Here is a 20,948-nt window from a genome sequence, read left to right on the forward strand (position 1 = left end):
TAGCTTTGCTTTGCCCAGATGCCAAACAAAGATACAAAGGCGCAGATATAGATACAGATACAGCTACGGCAACAGCTATAGCTATAGCTACAGCTATTGCTACAGATACATGTGCGTGTCAGTTTGTCTGTCTATCAGTTTGGCTCATGAGATTGCTCATTGCGCAGTTAATTTGTTCATGCGCTCAATGCGTCAATACAATTTGACTTTCACTTATTTTATGCGACCCATTGCAGCCTCTCGCTTTCCCTTGCCCACCCTTGCCCCATCAAACAATCAATACACACACAAAACTAGAGGACACCAGCTGAAGATGGAAGTCAAGCTGGAGTTTAAGTTGCAGTCGAAGCTGCATTTTTTTTGTTTTTTGTGTACCAAGTCGTCAAATTGTCAGCTCATTATGCAATTGAGTGTGAAAATATTTACAACTGACTTTGGCAGCTTCAAACTTCGTTTAAAGTACAGTGAAACTTCAACTGTGGCGCCACTGAAGTGTACCTAATATTGTCTTCAAGCATCAGAGCCAGTTACTTATACTGCCAGTTGGGAAATCCTCAACGTATGCACAAACCATGTCACTAAAAAGAGGAATAAATCGATCTACAAAGATATACTCAAAGTAAGAAAAAACTATAAACAATTATATTAAGAATAAATAACTTAAGAAATGGGTTGGAGTATTATTTATATAATATTATTTCATTTAAATAACGAAGGCAAATTCTTATTGTAATGAAATGAGCCAGATCGTCTAAGGCCTTATCTCTACCTTATTCATAATCTCTTCAAATGTTATTCACTATTCAATTCAAAAAGTAATCTCCTTTTATTACTGGATGATCTTCAGCAATTACTAAAGTAATGCATATAATAATAATGACTCTTGAAAATAATTTCATGTATTTCTTCGCAATCATTATAAATAATTTAAAAACTTCTCTGTGCCAACTAAATGTTTTATCTAGGTTTCATATCTATTCAATCAGTTACAGCCTCAGACACTACTTCTAGGCACTCTTTCTCTCTCTCTATAAGACATCCAAGTATGGCATTGTGCAGTCCAGTCAAATGATTCAGCTTTTGGTTGTGGCCACACAGTTATTTAGCCTAAACAGTTTCTGCTGCGCCACAAGCAGCAAAAGATACAACAAACAGCAGCACAATCTTTCAGATACGATTTCTTTTAGGTTTCAGTTTCAGGTCGCAGTTGTTGTTTTTGTTACGATTGCTGTTGTTGTTGTTGCTGTTGTTGTTTGGCGCGCGCAATTGATGTTGTAACATGGCTACCACGAGTGCTACATTGCACCCCTCCGTTGCTCTTCCACCGAATTGCCCCTCTAAGCAAGCTCCCTGCACACTCCCCCAAATACTACACAAAATGTGTGACATAATCTGTGCAGCCTTCGATGGCAGCAGCAGCAGCATTATTGTTGTTGTTGCTGTTGTTGCTTTGGGGCTGCAGCAGTTGTTGCTGTCTCAGTCATTCAATAAGTCAGTCAGAGTCAGCGACGAATGGTTCAATGAACCAAAAGCGACGCCGCTTCGCTTTGCCTTTATGTACAATAACCAAAAACAACGCACCGAACAACAACAACAATAACAAGACATCTTAAAAATTTTGCTGCCGAATATGTTACAAATTTTGCACAGTGCTTGTTAGTTTTGCTCCATCGCAGCTTCGACTTCGACTTCGACTTCAACTTGGACTCGGACTTCGACTTCGACTCCAACTTCGACTTCGACTCCAGCGCCAACGACGCTGTGTGAAATCACTTACTGGTTTTTATTCGGGCGGCAAAACAACACCAACAATAACAACTGCAAATTTGTTGCCCTCGTGTTGCTCATTTGGCAGCTTCGCACCTTTATGCGACGGCAGCGTTTTGCCCATTGTCAAATTGGGGACAATTTCAGCAAATTTTGAAAACAGATTTCAGTCAACGAAAAAAAGTTTACTGTTTTGCTTATAAATCCAATGACTAATCACTTAAGTACTCCGATGAATGATACTTGGGATTAGCTGCAGAACAGTTGAAAAATTGCAGATTATAATAAAGTGATTTGAGTTGAAAATAGTTTTAATAGTGGTTAAGCAAAATTTATGATGAAATGAAATGTTGTGTTAGATATCATAAAAATTGGATTAGTTATAAGAGCAAACATGGCACAGGAAAGTCAAAAGTAAATATATAGTATTAATATATTATCTTATTATTCAAAGTCGATTATGAGATGTCAAATGAGATAGAAAAAAGTTACTTTTAAATTTAACAAGTAAGAAAGCTACACGACATTATAAAAACAGTAAAATATTGTGGTATTATTATTAAAATAAACCAAATTAAAATATTATAATAAAATATACTGAAATATACCGAAGCTTATATTTGGTACATCGACATAAATAAAAATAAATATACTAACATATACCATTACATATATTTGGTATTTGGTACAAAAAACCAATGAATATTAAATCAAAGTCAAAACTAAAGTTCCATTAAAACAATTTAATTTAATAATTAAAGGTCAAACCCAATGTTTTTAAAGCATAAAAAGAACCATTTGCGATGGAAAAATATTAAATCTTATTAATTTGCATATGATAAATTAGCTGCAGGCGACTCTTAGACACTTCACACGTCTATAAATTAAGTGACAAATTGAAATAACTATAATTTTACAATGTATAACAAATTTGCTAATGAGAGAACACTTTCAGAATACTATAATTTATAATCCCTATTAAAAAGAGCTCATTTAACAACAAATATTATTTCCTATTAAAAATCGTATTAGTTAGTTATTTTTCTATGGAACTGTAGGCCAATGAAAAAGCATTGAGACGTCAGTTGATCAACGCCTTAAAACTTATTGACTATAAAATGTTGTATCAATAATTGTTTAACAATAAAACCAATGTCAGACTAGTGCTGAAATCGACATGCGATTGAATGATGAAGAGGCAGAGGGAGGGGGCAAGAGGCAAGAGGAGAACCCAAAAGCAGCCCAGAGCAACAAACATTGAGTACAGCAATCATAATTATCATAAGACCTGCTTTGAGTCAGTTTCAAGCGGTTGTTGTTCGTTTGGTTGTTGCTTGCTTTTCACACTTTTGTTTATGGAAAACCTAATGCCAGCGACTGTACAAAACTGATGTGACGTTGCTCTCTGTGTGTTTCTGTGTGTAGATTGAAAAGCATTTCAAAATAATTGTTGAGAAATTTGTGTGCCCAGCAAACGTTGAGAGCTGAGAGAGAGGGAGCAATTACCAAAGGCCAGATCGGGATGAAGATACAATACAATGCCATTCCTCCCCCCCTCCCCACACACTCCGTGGCTGTCTGATAGGTCTCCCTCCCTTGAGTCTTGAGTTGGCCGCTTAATGACCCTATTTTAATTTCAAGCGTCGCTTGTCCATCGCACTTTGCGGAATTTACATTATACTCGTACTCCAAACCAAACTCGTACGCTTGATACGCATACATTTCTACATATTTCTCAGCGCTGGGCTTTTGAGAAGCCGCCGACAAGCGACGTTGACTTTTGGACGCTAATATGACGACGATCTTGGCCTTTGGGGTGCCACACACTGAAACATACACACACACACACACTGTCACACACACACACTCACACTCACACTTCGACAGCAACAAGTCGAGCACTGGAGGAGCCTGAAACTTAAGACAATGGAAATTCATTCGTTGTTTTGGCTTCTGGCAAGGTTGTTGTTTGTTGTGTTTCGTCGTTTCGTTTCTCTTATGCTGAGAAATTAGCTGCTTCAGTTATTATTATTATGGTTGTTGTTATTGTTGTTGTTGCTGTTTGGCTGTTGGACAGGCGTATCTATATGCGATCGTCACTCGCCCTGGCACTTCATGTTTAGCTTTCAGCTTGTCGCTTGCCTCTTATTTTTTTTATTTTTTTCTTTTTTTTTTTTTGCATCCGCTTCCGCAGCGCTTCTTCTCAGCAGCAGCAACAGCAACAACAACGACAACAACGGCAATTATTGTATTAGCAACAAAAATGCTGCTGCCACAATGGTCTTCTACACCTGGGCGTTTTCTTCAGTTTGACCTCAAAACTAAAAGTTGAAAAATATTTAATCTAATGTGAAAATCGCTGAAGCGTCGTCAACATTGACTTTGTTTTAGTTTCAGTTTTGTTGTTATCTTCTGCCTTGCTGTCGTTGCTGTTGACAGACGCTGCTGATAGTGATGACGACGCTGAAGACGACGACGACAACACTTCTCTAAGCCTTTTGGGAATCGAAATTGACTTTAAAGTACCAAGGGGCATAGAATATTTTTTTTCTCTATTGTTAATGAGCCAATGACACGAGCTGAAAAGTGTTTCAGCCAAAAGAAAATGGTCTAAAGAGTGAACTTTTTCAGTTGACTGAGTGGAAAGTAGACAAAAATTTTTAAGATAGATAAGATGAATATTGTTTATTCATCAAAATTTAGAAAGATTTTTAAGCAAATTTTTATTAGGTGATATATATTTGTAAACTCTTCATTTTTTTATTAAACTTTAGCTTGAAGTAAATGTCTTTATCTGAGATATCTCTATTGATAATATCTCAGTTGCTAATAAGCCAATGAGGCGTGCTGAAAAGTGTAGCAGACAATTGAAGATTTAATGATAAGTGGCAAGTAAGTGGAAGTATATAAGATTGTCGATCAATAGAAGCGTATATGATCTAAGCTACTTTTAAAAATGTCATTTATTTGCGTATTTACTACATATATAATATTTGTAATATCTTACGGTATATAAGTATTATTCGGTATTTTGTATCTATTATTTTAGGTGATTAATTTAATCTAGTTGTCAACTCTTAAATGTCTTCTATCCGACATTAGTTTATACTTTAAAGTAACTTGATTATCGTATTTATCGTATCAAAAGGAAGTGTATTGTAATTTTGCCAGCCTTTATATTAATCACATACTCATAGTACTATTAAGTTCACTTTTTGGCTCGTGTCATTGGCACTTTGCCGACAGTTGCTTAAGCAAAATAGTTGAAAATGTTCTGCACTGTTGCTGGTTTGGCGTGAGACTTTCGGGGGAAATACAAATGAAAAATGCGCATTTGTCGTCAGTCTGAAGTCAGAAGTATGCTTAAGTCACACATTTGTCGGAGTCATAAGCATTCTGTTTCCAAAGTGATTCCGATTCCGTGCTTGCACATAAATCACAATAACGCATACCAAAAAGTGACCGAACAAAAAGAAAAAATGCACAAAAAATTAATAAAAACAAAAATCATCATAATAAATACAATACGAAGATGGCAACGTTTTGTGTCAGTTTCGCATTTCGATTACTCATACGCATAAATATTTTTGAATCGGAATCAAAATTGGAATCGAGGCGATAATCAGCAAAAGGCGCAGAGACAAAGGAGAAACAGAGAGAGAGGGGCTGTCAGTCACATGATCTGCCATCTCTTTCTCTCTCTGTCTCTCTCTCTGATTGTCTCCCTTTTGATGGTGATCACAACACCCGCGCATGCAATGTTCGAACGTGCAATGATCACGAGCTCAAAGCTTTTTCATCATCATCATCATCGTCATTCGAACGTTTGACGACTGCAATTCGTCCACAATTGGGAGAGGGGAGGGGAATAGGCACTACGCTTAGCATTTGCGCAATTTTAATAAATATTTACATTTGTTTCAAACCAATTTGCGCAATTTGTGCAACTGCTTCACAGCGACGTTTGAGACGATGGCAGATTGCTAACAAAGCTCTGCGAAAAATATTCATCAATATTTGGTGGGATGCTCGATTAATAAGCACGCTAATCAATTGATAATTGGAGATGCAAAAAATAAAGTGATGACTTAAGTAGGAGAATTTAAAAATAATAATGAAATAAGAAACGTAATTTTTAAAATATATGCAGAAGAAAAAATAGAAAATAAATGAAGTAAATTAAAGTAAAGGAATCAAAGTCAATAGAGTAAAGTATAATTTGTATATGGAAAAATTTTAAATTAATAATGAAATATTAAAAACTGTTCATAAAGAATTTTTAGTAAAAGAAAGTAATATAAAATTTATCTGTTTATTTAAAATATCTCAAGTTTCGATATATAATGTTGGGAAATAGAGTGTACTCAAAAAAAGTTAAGAAAAAATTTTGATGAATAGAATAAAAGAATGTAAGAAAATAAGTAAATAAAATCTAGGATTTCATTTATGAATATTTTCTCTTTATTTAAGTATTTCATTACTCTATTTGTTGTAAATACTTCATATGTTTATGATCTTCTCAAAACTTTTTAGCAACAATTAACAATATCAAATAATCTTTAAAGAAAAAGAAAACATGTAAAAAATAAAATCTATTGAATGAATATATTGCTGTCTATAGAGATACTTAAGTACTCAAAATATACATTTGTGGTTCATTTCAAAAGTTTAAGTTCTTAGCATAAAGCTCAATTTAAAAGAGTCATCAAAATAAGCAAATAAATAAATGAAGTTAAGAATACTTTAAATGAATATTTGCTTTTTATTTAGGTATTAAATATGTACATTCAAATAAATTAAGTGTTAAGTGTAAGTTCTTCATACAATAAATATGTAATGATTCGAACTAATTTTTATTAGAGCATTGAAGAAATTGTGTAAGCAAGTAAAACAAATTAAATATATAAAACTATTTACTAACGAAATTAAGTATAAATGATGTCTATATAAATGAGCAATTAGTTAATATTTTGAAGTGACAGTCGAGTTTATTTTAAAGTAGTTTGTGGTTTATTTAAAAATACATAAAAATTAAAATAAGTGTCTGTTAATAGTGACAACTTTAAGGGCACCCCTCGAAGTGCATATATTTGTTTTGTCATCGCTTTGATTTGGCGCGCGCTGCTCATTTCGCTTGCAATTTATGCCGTAAACGTAGCCGAGGGGCAACCGAGGAGGGAAGAGGAGGAGATGGAACTGCAGTTTTATTTGCGGGCGGGATTCATTGCGAAAATTGCTCGTCTATTAAAAATTGTTGACTGCTCCGTTGTTGCTGCGTTGCTTTTCAATGCTAAATGCAGCTACTTAAGGCCAAAGTCAGCCTCGGCCTCAGTCTCAGTCTCAGACTCTGTCTCAGCACACGTGGCAGCTGCCTGTGACTCAAAAGTGACATATACAAGTAAGTCTTCCCTCCCTCTCCCCCTTCGTCGACCCCCCCTTCGAATTTGTGCGATGCTCATGTGACAAACAGATGTGCCGATTAACAGATAAGTTTCAATTCTGCACTCTCAGAGACAGCTTTGTATACATTTCCATGCCTCATTCCGAAACGCATTTTCATTTCCATTTCCATTGATATGTGCAGTTGAGTAGGGGAAAATGAAAAGTCGAGGCGCGCGCGTCTATATTTATCAATGGCTGGCTGTATGGCATACCAAAATTGGAGCAATAAAAGCAAAGCCTCAGCCCACAGATGCCTTTCGAAGCGAAGACCCCAAAAATAGTCAAGAATGCGACTAAATTTAGTCAGAGAGCAGAGAACTGTTCAAGTTTACAGTACAGCCTGGAGAGAGAGAGAGAGAGATTGGGCAGCAAAAGAGCAACATGCACTTACATGTGTTCCAGACACAGACAGAGAAAGAGAGGGAGACCGAGTGGGAGCGAGGCAGACTTCTCGAGTGCGTATTAATAAAAGAAAGTGCAATGAATTCCCAAATATGTTAAATTGTCTACCAAACAAAGGAACGCAATGGAACTGAATGCAAGAGGGGAAAGTTCCAGCACAACATGTGTGCAACAGATACGCGAATGAAATTTCTTCTTTCTGCCCCCGTTTTGGGGGTGCTTCCCCGATGTTCGATGCTGCTTCGGTCTGGGCCGGTCGCATATTCAACAATGCCCGTAATTAAAATTGAAGTGGAGGCACTAAATTTAACAGCCCTCAATGAGGCAAGAGCACAACACAGCACAACAGAAGAAGCTGCTGCATCTTCTTTCTGATATTATTATTGTTTGCGCTGTTAATGTTGTTGTTGAGGCCAATGTTGCCACAAGTCGAAAGCAAAATGAGCAGAGGGTGAACAACAAAATCAAACAGAGGGTGCCCCACAGTACACAAATAGAGCGCCAGCGATAGTGAACTGTAATAATATACTTGTACTCGATCGCGTACTCATAGTTGGGAAATCGTACAACTTGCAGCTGGCCGAGGAAAGTCACAGCTGAAAGAGTGTTTCCCCAAATCTATTGCGGGGTCTGTCATGTGATAAATAGTTTGACATTAAGAAAAACAGCCCCCCAAACACATGCAACTAGCTAAATCAATGTCTTATAGTCAGTCTCTGAATTCAGTTTTCGAAATCTGGAATATTATTTATTAGAATTTTTGTATAGTTAATTAGTTTTTTAAACCACAGCATAGCTTGCATATTTGTTACATCTTTGAGTATCTTTAATGTGATATGCAATGAATTTTTGATATATCTAATAGTAGTGATTATATAATTCATCTGGAATTATGAAAACTATCTTTCTTTTATTGTGGTAGTCACAGTTGAAGTTGGGTTGATGTTTCTAGTAATAAAAATTATATTATATTGCAACTAAAAATATACATGTTAAAGAATTGAACAATTCATTTGTCTCATCACTGAACTACTTAACTTAATTAACAAAACACCAATGTATATTGTGATGTACTTAATTCTACATTTGCATTTTATATATTAGTTACTTTAAATTAACTTTAAAATTTTACCCTTAATAGATATACATTTAAAAAACTACTAGTGATAAATCCTAAAGTTATATGTGCCAATTTCAATTCTCCTTTTAAATTTGAATGAATTTAAATAACAAAGTACATTTTGAGAAGCTATACTTGTATAATTCCATAGAAGAAGTAGCTTTACGTTCCATATGTATTTTCAATTTAATTTCTGTCGAACTTTTATTAACATTAGTTGTATAAAATATATTTGAGTTAATAGTGAAGAAATATAAAAATAAAGCCGTATATAACCTTATTTAATATGAAGGTTCTGAATGAATATAATTTACAATTATTAAGATCTTATTTGTACTATTAAATAAGAACTAATGTGTAAACTAAGGGCACCCTAATAAATTATTTTATTGTTTTCTTTCTTAAACAAGACTTTAATTTAGTTTCTTTTTTATTATTTTTATTTTATCATGATGTTAATGTTCTACTATTGATCAAGAACACATTCTTCAACTAATGATATCCTTATTATTTTACGGTTTTGTTTCTTATCGTAGCCTTTATTTTAGTTCCTCTTTCATTATTCATGATGTTAATAAATATAAGTAGAATTATTTATACATTTATATTGTTTTTTGAATTAGTCTCTCTCTTGCCTAGTCAATTTAATATCTTTATGTTTTGTGTTGTTATTTGCTAAAACATTTGCATCACTATTTTAATAGAAATGTTACTATTTGTATAATCTTTTCCAAATATGTTGATTCGCTCAAATTTCCAGCCAATTAATCACTCTTTAGCCACTTGGAAACATGTGAAGGCTACATAAGTGGCAATCATGTAAAATTCTTGGCATACCTGCCAGATAAATTGGCATTCCTTGGCCACATTTATTCAAATGCCTGCTACATTTATTGCTGCTGTTTTTTTTTTTTTTGTTTTTTGGTTACAAGTGCCTGAGAACTTTGCGAAAACTTCTGTAATCCCTCAGGGCGCCTCAAGGTCGAGCTTCGGCTTTTGCCGGTCAACCGGATTGCTGACTGCATAAATATGCATGCTTATGAATGCGAGAGGAGAGAGGAGAGAGGAGCATATAATAATAATACACGTATGCCCAATTGTGTTTCGTGTCATGCCAAGACCGAGACTGCAAGAATTTTATGCAGATCGTTAGATGAATCGTCTTGTAGAATGCTTCTTGCATTGAGTCTGGTGTACGCGCCCTCTTAGCGCAACGCGTAATTTCCCTAACGCCTACTTTTCTCGAACATGTGCAAGAATTTTATGCAGATCGTTAGATGAATCGTCTTGTAGAATGCTTCTTGCATTGAGTCTGGTGTACGCGCCCTCTTAGCGCAACGCGTAATTTCCCTAACGCCTACTTTTCTCGAACATGTGCAATTTTGTGTATCATTTGTCATTTGTTTTGTGAGTGCTGTACGAGAAAGTTGATTTTTTCCTACGCGTCTTTTATAAAACAATCAGAGGTAAGTTGTTAATATTATTAAACTACTATTCTAATCTGATTTAAATTAAAAAATATATTTGTATTTGTATTTATATTTACAGTTTTGAGGACCACGAAAGAGCTACGTTGGATGATAAAAATAGAAACTACAAGGCATTGTTCAGGGCGAAGAATATTGAAAACGGCGAAATAAATTAATTTTTTCTTTTAGCTATTATATTATTTAGTTATAAGTAAAACTGTTTAGATAATATTATATATAAATTTAAGTACTCATTGTATTAGTTTTAATAAATTTAATTTCAAGTATAATAAACATTTTATTTACTGCATATATTTTTGAGCGTATTTTTATTTTGCATATTCCGAACTACGCACTAGAATCTAAGCACAGATTTTCGGCAAGAGCTGCACCGCATATTTTCTACAAGAAACGTCGAGTACAAATTCCGCCAGCGCAGCCGAGGGAAATTTAAATTTCCCTTTGGCAAGAATTTATACTCGACGAGTCTTGTAGATAATCAGTTCCGCATATACGGCAAAACGAAGTGAGTAAGTCTTTTCGCATCTTGTGTCTACACATGACGGGACTGGAAGAAAACTTGTATATTGTCTACGAATAAAACACAATCGGGTGCTTATCTCAGAGGCCGCCCCGTCACTCGGCGTATTCACGCCTACATGCTTCGAGTATGAGTGTGTGTGAGTGTGAGTGTGAGTAGTACTCACAAGTACAAGACATATTCGTAAATAGTTCATTGCTCCGCTTAGCCGCTTGGAGCGCGACTTGGCGAGACGTGAAGAAAGAGCGGTGGGGGAATCACAAGGGGAGGAAGTCTAGGCAGCTGAGACGACTGCGAGACACACATTCACACACTCACTCATACTTACACTCACACTCGAAACACTCACACATTCACACACGCGCCTCGCTGACTGCAGTTCATAAATCTTTTGGCCCTTTGTACTTGGCTGCTCGACTTTGAGTTCGTGCGAGTTGCTGTTGTTGTTGTTGTTTTTGTTGTTGTTGTTGCTGCCTGTGTTGCTGTTGTTGTGCATTGTTTCACTTGGCGCGCAAGTAACAGACTTTTATCTACAATTTTATTATGACTATTTTAATATTAAACTAATGAATGCGTCGCGGACACGCCGACTGTGACTGAACCCCGTTCATGCCACTTGCCACTTTCGACTTGCCACTTGCCACTTGCTATGCGGTGCGAGTTCGCGCCCTCGAAGAAGATGCCACCACATTTATAAGCTGTTGACGACCCTTTTCGAAATTACAGACCATTGCTAATTTATGCGCCTTTTGTATGATTTTCTCTTGTTCTTGCTTCCTTTCGCCTGCATTACTTTTTTGTACATCTTTCTTTCTCTTTTTTTTGGCTTGGATCCTTGTGCTTTTTATACCCTACACTTATTACGCTAGCTTTCAATTATGTGGCATGCTAATTGTGCGAGAACACATGCAACATGAGTTGCACTGGGCTGCAGAGAGTGGGCGTGGCATATCAAATATAAAAGAGCGCATATTGTTGATTGACATGATACAAGGCGCCGACGAGAAAATGTATCTTAGACTGTAATGAGAGTATCTTTTAGATTAAAGTATGCAACGGCTAGCAATAAACTGCATTTAATTTAAGGTTTATTGAGCTAAGCTGGGAATAAACTATATTTAATAGCATTTACATAGATTTTGCTGGCATTAATAGCAGCTCTTGCTCATCAAACTATCTACATCATCATCTACATACATACTTATGAATAGATGCTCATTTTTTATTTGTAAATTTTTTGTTTATCATTCAACTAATGATTTTTGTAATAAAACTTATAAAAACTCATTTTATATTGTTTTATTATATTACCTATTATTATTTATTGTTTATTTTTTATAAATTTTATTCAATTTTATACCTGTAGTGTAATAAGAGTAAAATTGTTAAGTAACTATGTTTTTACCCATAGAGTAGAAGGGTATTATATCTTTGCGTCTCCAGAAAATGTATGTAACAGGCAGAAGGAGGCATCTCCGATCCTATAAAGTATACATATTTATTCTTGATTAGCGTCAACAGACGAGACGATACGGTCATGTCCTTCTTTTCGCCTAGTTACAAGGGGCTTAAGTTACTTTTGTTGGAAATCTGGTATATTTTGAATGTACCTATAAATATAGCAAATATAGCCTTTGGTATTTTTTAGTATTTTAGTATTTTAGGTATTTTTACAATTCTTGCTTTTATTCACAGTGGCTTAGCGGGTATCTCACAGTCGAGCACACTTGCCTGTAGCTTTCTTATTTGTTATTTTTAACCTTTTGTTGATCATCTGATTAATGATTCTTGTAACAAATATTGCAGAAAATTCTTTTGTATTTATTTATTATTAGTAATTTCATTATTTCTTTTGTTATTATACCGTTATGCAAAAAGTGTTAAATTTGGATGTTAAGTAAAGACTTTTTCAACTCGATATATTTTTTAGCAGACGTATTATTGAAAGTGTTTGCTACTTTTAATTCCCCAGCTACATATTTACACAGCATTAATAGATTTTTACTGGCAACAAATTAGAGCATTGCCACGATCATCAATGCCACATTTATGGAGCACTGTAATTATGCTTGTTTGCATTTAGCAGAGAACAGAAAGCAGCAAGCATAACAATTAAAACGTGCAAAATGCTATTAAACAAGCCTAGACTATGGCATAGAAATTGTGAATACTAAGAGAATAATTTGCTTTTGGTTTAACATAGTTCAATTGTGAGATAGTCGAAGAGACTGTGAGAGAGAGTGAGAGGTGGAGAGATACGGGATTGGGGGACTTCCCCGCAGCTGTTGTCGTTGGCAGCGTTTTGTGTGTGCAGTCGCTTAAAAATTACCCAGACGAACGTCAAAATCTTGTGCTTGACTTTTCAGGCTGTCAGTTGTTAACCCGGCTAAGATGTAGCCCCCCTCCTACTACCCCTCTCTCCGCACTTCCACCACTCCCCTGTCACACAGAAAAGCCTGCAACGCGACGACGGTTTCTTTTCTTGCTCCAGTGAATTTTCTGCTGCCTTGACTTCGTCTTCGACTGCGACTGCGACTGCGACTTCAACTTGGACTTGGGCTTGCTTTTCACCTGTCCATCGTGTGGAAATCATGTGAAAACATGTGGCCGCCAGTCAGTCAGCCAGTCAGCTAGTCAGTCAGGCATTCATTTAGCCAAGTTTCAGCAACAGCAACAGCAACAACAACAACAATGGGAGCAACAAATTAAAGTAATTTCCTACCGCAACGTTTTTAACGTTGCTTTTTTTTTCTTCTGCTACACATTTTTTCAAATGTTTCGTCGTCATTTGGCTTCATTTTTTTTCACTCGTTGTTGTTGTTTGCGTTAATTGCGACTTTTCATATGCCAAGTGCATTGTACAACAATAACAAAAACAAAAGAAAAAACAAAATATATCAACCCAAATCTGCGTCCAATTTTCAAATTCGAAATCTCTTGGCCAAAATGACAACAGCTGTGTGCTTTTACCACTTGCGACTTGCTGCTTGCCACTTGCCACTCGCTTTTTGTTTTTGTTTCTTGTTAGCTTTTATTTATCAGTTTTTAGTGCGTCTTTTTGTTTTTCTTTGAGCAATTGTTTTAATTAGCCTCGCTGCGAATTCATTTGACACGCAAAATGCGGCAGCTTCGCATTTCAGTTGAGTAAATTTTTTTGGTGGCGTCATCTTTGCTCCACTCTGGAGAGTGGAGAGCTGGGAGCTGGCTGCAACAGCTGTTCGCTTTGCGAGCAAATGGTGTCAGTCTCACGAGCAGTTGGCAGTTAATAAAGCGGCAAGTATCTCAGAGTCGTCGTCGTCGTAGAAGCTCGTACATTTGCTCATAAGCATCAATAATGCGCTCTAATGGAAATTGTTGACTTTGTCAACGCTTTTTTTTTTGTTGTTGCTATTTGTTGTTATGCGTCAACCATTGGCCAGTCAGCTAGGGAGCGCAGTTCAGTTCAGTAGGGGGTGGGAGGGGAGGCGTGGTTCAGGCAACACCGCTTGACTGACATTTATCGCTAGTTGTTGCAACAGAGTTGGTGTCAGCAGCAGCAACAGCAGCGGCGTTCAACGTTTTGGAAAATTTAGCACAAGGTTGGCGCAACCAGCAAAATGAGCAATTGTGGCAACAACAACAACAACAACAACAGCAACAAAAGCTGCAACGCCAATAGTTAAAGTTGCTGTTGCATTCAAATTGCAGCCTCTTGCAGTTGTTGTTGTTGCTGCTGTTGTCATTGCCCAAAATTGTAAATAAATAAATACTTAATTATGTTGTTCGGCCGCACCGCTTTTGGTTATCCAAAGAACTGGCTTAGCCAAGAGCCACAAAACAACACATTGCGCATACGCCACGTTGACCAACTGCTACTGCTACTGCTGCTAAGAATCAATCAATACGCTGTCATCGCGCATATTAGATCACAACAATTATATGACTAATGGAAGCCAACTTAAGACTTAACATAATTCTGCCGTCATTGTAGTTCTTGATATTTTATTATTGTTTGTTGCAACCGCTTCGATTGTCATCATCATCATCGAACTCAATCGTAAAGACACCGCTGATCTGTCGAGATAGCGTCAGCAACAAATCAATGCAAAGCACTTTGCTGCGCTGACTAAGCAAATTGTTAATTAGCCGCAAATCAGATCTGTGTCTGATCGCATCAAGCTGAAAAACTCGACTAAATTCGTGATATCTACTTCGCTTCAACTCCGATTCTTATGCGAAAAGTGAGTTAGTGTGCCAGCTATCAGATAATATCAGTATCAAACGATATTCCAGCAGGCATAAAATCAACTAAATTATGCTTACCACTTTTTCATATTTTTGCAGTTGTTTTTACGGTGTCAATTTGTGGAGCAAAAAGAAATGCATTAAAAACGAATTAAATTCATAGTTTGTTAAACATTTTTTGTATTTTTTCGACATTTATTTTCTTATTTATTTATTGTTTAGTTATGTTTCTATTTCATTCTTTTAATTGTTCACTTATTTTGCATTTATGCTTGCGTACATTTATATGTTATTTCTATGAATTATTTAAATCAAAACTGTTGCTTGAGGCAATGATTTGATTTCTTTTTATATTGCTATTTTTTCTAGTTTCACATTTTTGTAGAAAAAGTGTTCTTCGTATTTTTACCAATTTCAATGAAATCTGAATTTTAGTTTAGTGAGTTTTTCTTTTCAAGTTTTTACTGAGCAAAAATAGTTAATTGGGGTATATTCAATTAATTTAATTAGCTTATTTTTCACTTATTAAGTATACTGCTTGAATTGGTTCAATTACTTAATAAATAAAAAAAAGTAGTACTATAACAACACACTATAGGGAAACTCATTCAGGCCAAACCTTAAACTCATATCATGGGGACGTAATTTGTTTTACTATCATTTTAATTGCTTTAGTTCAGAAACTTTTAGAGCTGTAAATAAATGCATAAAATTCTTACTATACGATTACATCGTTTGTGAATTTAATAGCACTTTTGCTTTTGCCTCTCGCAGATAGTTTTAGAACTAATATCATTTTAAAATTATGGCTTAACATAAATAAGTTTGAATGTTATAATAAATAGGATATTCATCGAATTTGAAAGTTTTGTGTATCACGTTCTATTTTTGATTAAATCTTTTACAACACATTTAATATAGGATCATTATAAGCCAAGCTAGAAAATATTATATTTAATTCACAAAATACAAAAAAGTGAGCCCTCAGGTATAACTATAACATATAATGCCAGTATTATCTAAATAGTCTTATATGTTTAGCAAATAGAAAAGAAATACATTTAACAATTACAAATTATACATAAAATAACAAATTCAATTAGATTTTCAATTTTACATATGATGTTTTATTTATAATTATTTATAGTTACATTATTTTTTCATAATTTTAGCAACATCTAGATAATATATTATGTAATTTAGTAAATAATCAGAAAATTCAAGTAATTTATAAATTTATATTTAAGCCGTCAACAATATCTTTTACTGGATTACATTTGCAATTTTAAACTGTACTAAAATCAAGTAGCATTTCTTATTATATATTTATTCACAACTTCAGTATCATCTAGATAATAATATATTATATGTATGTAATTCAGTAAATGCAAGTTTATGAATGTCTAAACTGACAGTTTAAAGTTGCTACTCACTGCTGACAAGCTTTTCAGCTCAATTTCCTGATGATTCTCGGCTAAGTACTATCTCTCCACCATATTACTTACTCATGCGAGTGTGTGTGTGTGTGTGTGTGTGTGTGTGTGGCAAGTAGGATAAGTTGTTGCAGGAACTCAATCAGCACTTTCGCAGTTATGAAACGACGCGACAGCAGTTAAACTCGCACTACACATAACCATAAGTTGCAACTGTGAATGTGTGAGTGTGAGCTGTGTGTGAGTGCGCTCCAAAACTCCACCCACGGATCAACAGACATACGAGAGAGATAGCAGAGGGTGGAAGGTGAGGAGAGCGTTGCATGCAGCGCCATAGCCAACAGCATCCGCTGTAAGCAGAGAACAAACTGCACACACAAAAAAAAGAAGAAAACAACAAAATGAAACGAAACGAAAAATGCGACGTCGATGCTGAAGCTGAAACTGAAGCTAAAGCTGAAGCCAACGACCGCAAACTTGCAACGGATGAGGATGAGGTTGAGGATGGCGATGACGATGCGTCGACCGTCGTCTGCCCCTTGTTGCCAGTGTGCTCCAAAAAATGCAGCAGCCAAACAAACCACTCGAGAGTGGAGTCGAGTCGAGCTGAAGTTCGAGTTGGAGCTGGAGTCCAGCTTTTCCCACCCGCGCCTTTGTCGACAACGCGGTGGCCACGAACCGGAAGTAAAACACACAAATACGAAGGTTGTTGCTGCCGCTGTTGCTGCCGTTGTCGTTGCTGCATCTGCATCTGCGGCGCTCAGAGCAGCAGGAAAGCAGCAGCAAGTGCAAGTCGATTTGCAAGCTGTGTTGCTTCTCTGCACTTCTCTGCGATTGCGATTGCGACTATGGCAGGTTCTTGCCTCTGCCAACAGATGTTGCTTGTCGTCGTCGTCGTCGTCATTGTTGCAATCAAAATGGCGTTTACAAACTTGAAGCTCCACTTCATGCTTAGAGAGCAAGGGAAAGGGGAAGAAGGGAGGAGGGCGGAGGGAGGCAGGAGGCCGGAGGAAGCGCATTTCCCCAGCAGAGCAAAGCTCAGGTCTCTTGCTCAACTTTTTCAATAAGTTGTCGGGCGCTACAAATTTGCTTGGCCCCAAAAATAAACCCAACCCGGCATGCCAGTCTCAGTCTCAGTCGACGTCTCAGTCGCAGTCAGCGTCGCAGTCGACGTTTATACAGATATAGTACGTACATATTTCCAGCGGCTTCCATTCGGCGGCATATTGCAAATTTCGCTATGCGAACACTTCTGAACGCCTGTTCGAATTTTAAGCTATTTTTATTGAAAATGAGCGATATTCTCAGTGCCCCAAAACGCGACACAAAGCCGCTGACTGAGCAACACACACAGAGAGAGAGAGAGACAGAGAGTGACACTGATAGCTGTCATTAAAGAGAGTGAGAAGAACAAAGAGAGATGGAGAGAGCGAGAGAGAGACTGAAAGCGAGAGAGATAGAAAGAATCAAGCAGATTGAGAGACAGTAAGAGAAAAAGTGTGAGAGTTGACGGGTTGCATGCGTGTGTAAGTAAGTATCTATGTGTGTGTGTGTGTGTGTGCGTGCCATGTAAAACTGTGTTAAGTGCATGCTGTGGACTGGGCAGCAGCTCAGCTCCATTGGGGGTTGCAATTGATGCACAGGCAGCCAGCAATGATGGCTTCATTGTCAGTTCTGCCACCCGCACCTCCTCCTCCTCCTTCTTCTCCTCAACAAGAACAACAACAAAGCAGCAAGCAAGCCACCCACTCTATAAGCAACAACAGTCGACCAATGCGCAATTTATGAATTCTACGAACTATGCATGCTCTTACACCTTTTTCAGCAGTTGCAACCAATTCGAATATCAAAGTGCAAATACTGTTCTCTGAGTTACAATTATGCTATGGACTACTGTATAAAGCTGCAAGTTGTTTATACCGTAAATTCACCTAAATAGATGAGACATGGATAGATTGTAAGACTATTACAATGTTATTTTTTATATTTCAATATTAAAATAAAATATTTATTTCGAATCTGTCTTGTGTAGACAAAAACCCAAAAGTAGCAAAAACGTAATCTTAAGAACTTTCTTGTTTTGTGAGAAATATAAGAAAAATAAAAATGCTGAGTTGAATAAGAAGCCTAGAATTTACATTATAAATATAAGAAATGCATTTTTCTGAAGGTGTTTTCATTTTCATCAAGCCTGCAATGTTAAACTATGTAATTGAAATACTTAAACAATAAGTATAAAATTTATATATCATCGAATTCATGTAAGTCAATATTGTACAATATTAATAACGAGTTCACTTTCTATTCATTTCACTCTGGCTTCTCTTCAGTTGTCGAATAAATCTTTCGCCTCTTAACAAGTTTCTATTTGTGACTCCAACATATGTATAATTGTTATACATTAAGCCAAGCAACATAAATATTATATATATATATATATGTTAAATGCAGAATTCAATTTGTATCTATAATATTTTCACATAAGATATGAATAAAAGAAGATGAACTATTTCTGATTTTGTTTTAAGTGTATTAAGCCACCATAAGCCAAACAAAAGTTGTATTATATTCGAATTCAGTTTGTATTTAACATATATTATATTTTATATAATTAAGACAATATGTGAATATATAATATTAACAATTTCTGATTTGAGCACATTATTTACGCTTTTCGTCAAGTAGATGGCGATTTCATCACATCGTATTCATATCACATTCAAGAGCATAACAAGCGCATTTTGCGATTCATTCTCGCACACAAAGTGCAATCAACACCGACTGCACTCTCTCCCCTCTCCCATCACTACCCCATCACACAGCAAGTTGTGACGTCTGTCTCATTCCCATTCTCTGGCTGCTCAATGCATCTTTTCATCTTAGCTTTTTTATATGTATGTATATATACATATATATATATTTTGTCATATTTTGCATATGCAAAAAGGCAAAAGAAAAAAACAAACAGAAACTGCGCTTATTACGCCCTGTTGACGACGAGTTCCCGTCGCGGAACCCATTAGAAAACGAGCTTCGAGAATGCAAAGAGTGAGACGGAGAGGAAGAGGTTGGGGTGTAAGTGAGAGAGAGCCGAGTTTTCCCTATGGCAAGACACACGCTATGGACTCTGCACTATGGTCACATCGTAGTTATGGCCATATAGCTATAGTTCTGACTCTGACTCTCGAGTCTGAGTCTGGCTGGCTGCATCTCGCCTCATTGCGATTCATTTGCGCTCGCAGCTCTTGTCGGCATTTATTCTCTACTGCTGTGTTCTAAGCCTCCCCACACACACTCTCCTTGCCCAGTTGCCCACTTGCCACTTGCTACTTGCTATGCGCTCTGTATGCTTTCCATGCCTTCTTTAGCTCCTCCATTTCCAGTTTTGTACTCTGCTCTGCTGTGCTGTGTCTGTTGTCTCTTGTTGTCGATTGTCTGTTCGCTGTCGGTTTTCGCACATTTCGCCCATTGTGTATATTTGGCAAGTTGTGCACACTCTCAGTCGCATTTGTAGCTTCCCCCCTACTTCCTCCTCCCCCGCCCCATCCACCACACTGCACCTCAATTGGAATCAGAGCCAGCAACCGAGACTGAGACAGCGAGCACGAGAACGAAAACGACAACGAGACGGAGACGGAGACCGAAGCAGTATCCGAGCTGCTGCTGCTGCTGTTCTCATTGCTGCTGCTGAGTGGAGTGCTCTCTGTTGATTGCTGTGCGCCTGTTCCGAAACGACTCAAACTGAGAGAGAGATAAAAGCATCTTGTGCTAGATGATGCTTCTGTGTTGATAAGGCTCAGGCCACGCTACATTTCAGTCTCTGTTCTTTGTGCTTGTCTCCGTCTCAGTCGCGCCAACATCTATTAATGTGTGTGTGCGTGTAACTTTTGCGTGAAAATTGAGCACAATTTCTAGATGCACACACAAGTGTGTTGTGACAGTACTACGTATATGTACAACCCACCCAAGTATGTATGTGTGTGTGTGTGTGTGTGTGTGCTTCTTCTGGAGGTTAACTTTAGTTCTCTGCGCGTCTGTCTCTCTTTGTGTCACTCACTCTTTCTTTTCTCCGATTTGAGTGAGTTATGAAGTTGCAATTGCTGCGTGGGCGACTCGCAGCTCCATTTCTTAGTTGGCAGTTCTCAATTCTTGAGTCTCTTTAAGCGGCGATTTATTGTCGTACTTAAGTCTCGGCAAGACCAAAAGCAACTCTTCCAAAATAAAACAACTAAGAAAGCTGCAGTCGAGTGTGCTCGACTGTGAGATACCCGCCAACCATTTTCAATAACAGCAAAAAGCTGCGGTATTTATTTTAAAATATACCAAATTAATGTAAAGAAAAAAATACTACAAATATACAAAATACTATACAGTAAATTGTTAATACATACCATATATATCATAGAGTTAAAAATATACCAGATTGAATATAAGAATATAAGACCCGTAGTAAGTATAAAGTATACTATATTACATAAAAAAACTTAAAAAAAATAAAAAATAAAAATAAATGGACAATTTTTATCTAATTGCAATGAAATTTTCAGGAA

The sequence above is a fragment of the Drosophila albomicans genome, chromosome 3 (genome assembly GCF_009650485.2).
Source record: "Drosophila albomicans strain 15112-1751.03 chromosome 3, ASM965048v2, whole genome shotgun sequence".
Lineage (NCBI taxonomy): Eukaryota > Metazoa > Arthropoda > Insecta > Diptera > Drosophilidae > Drosophila > Drosophila albomicans.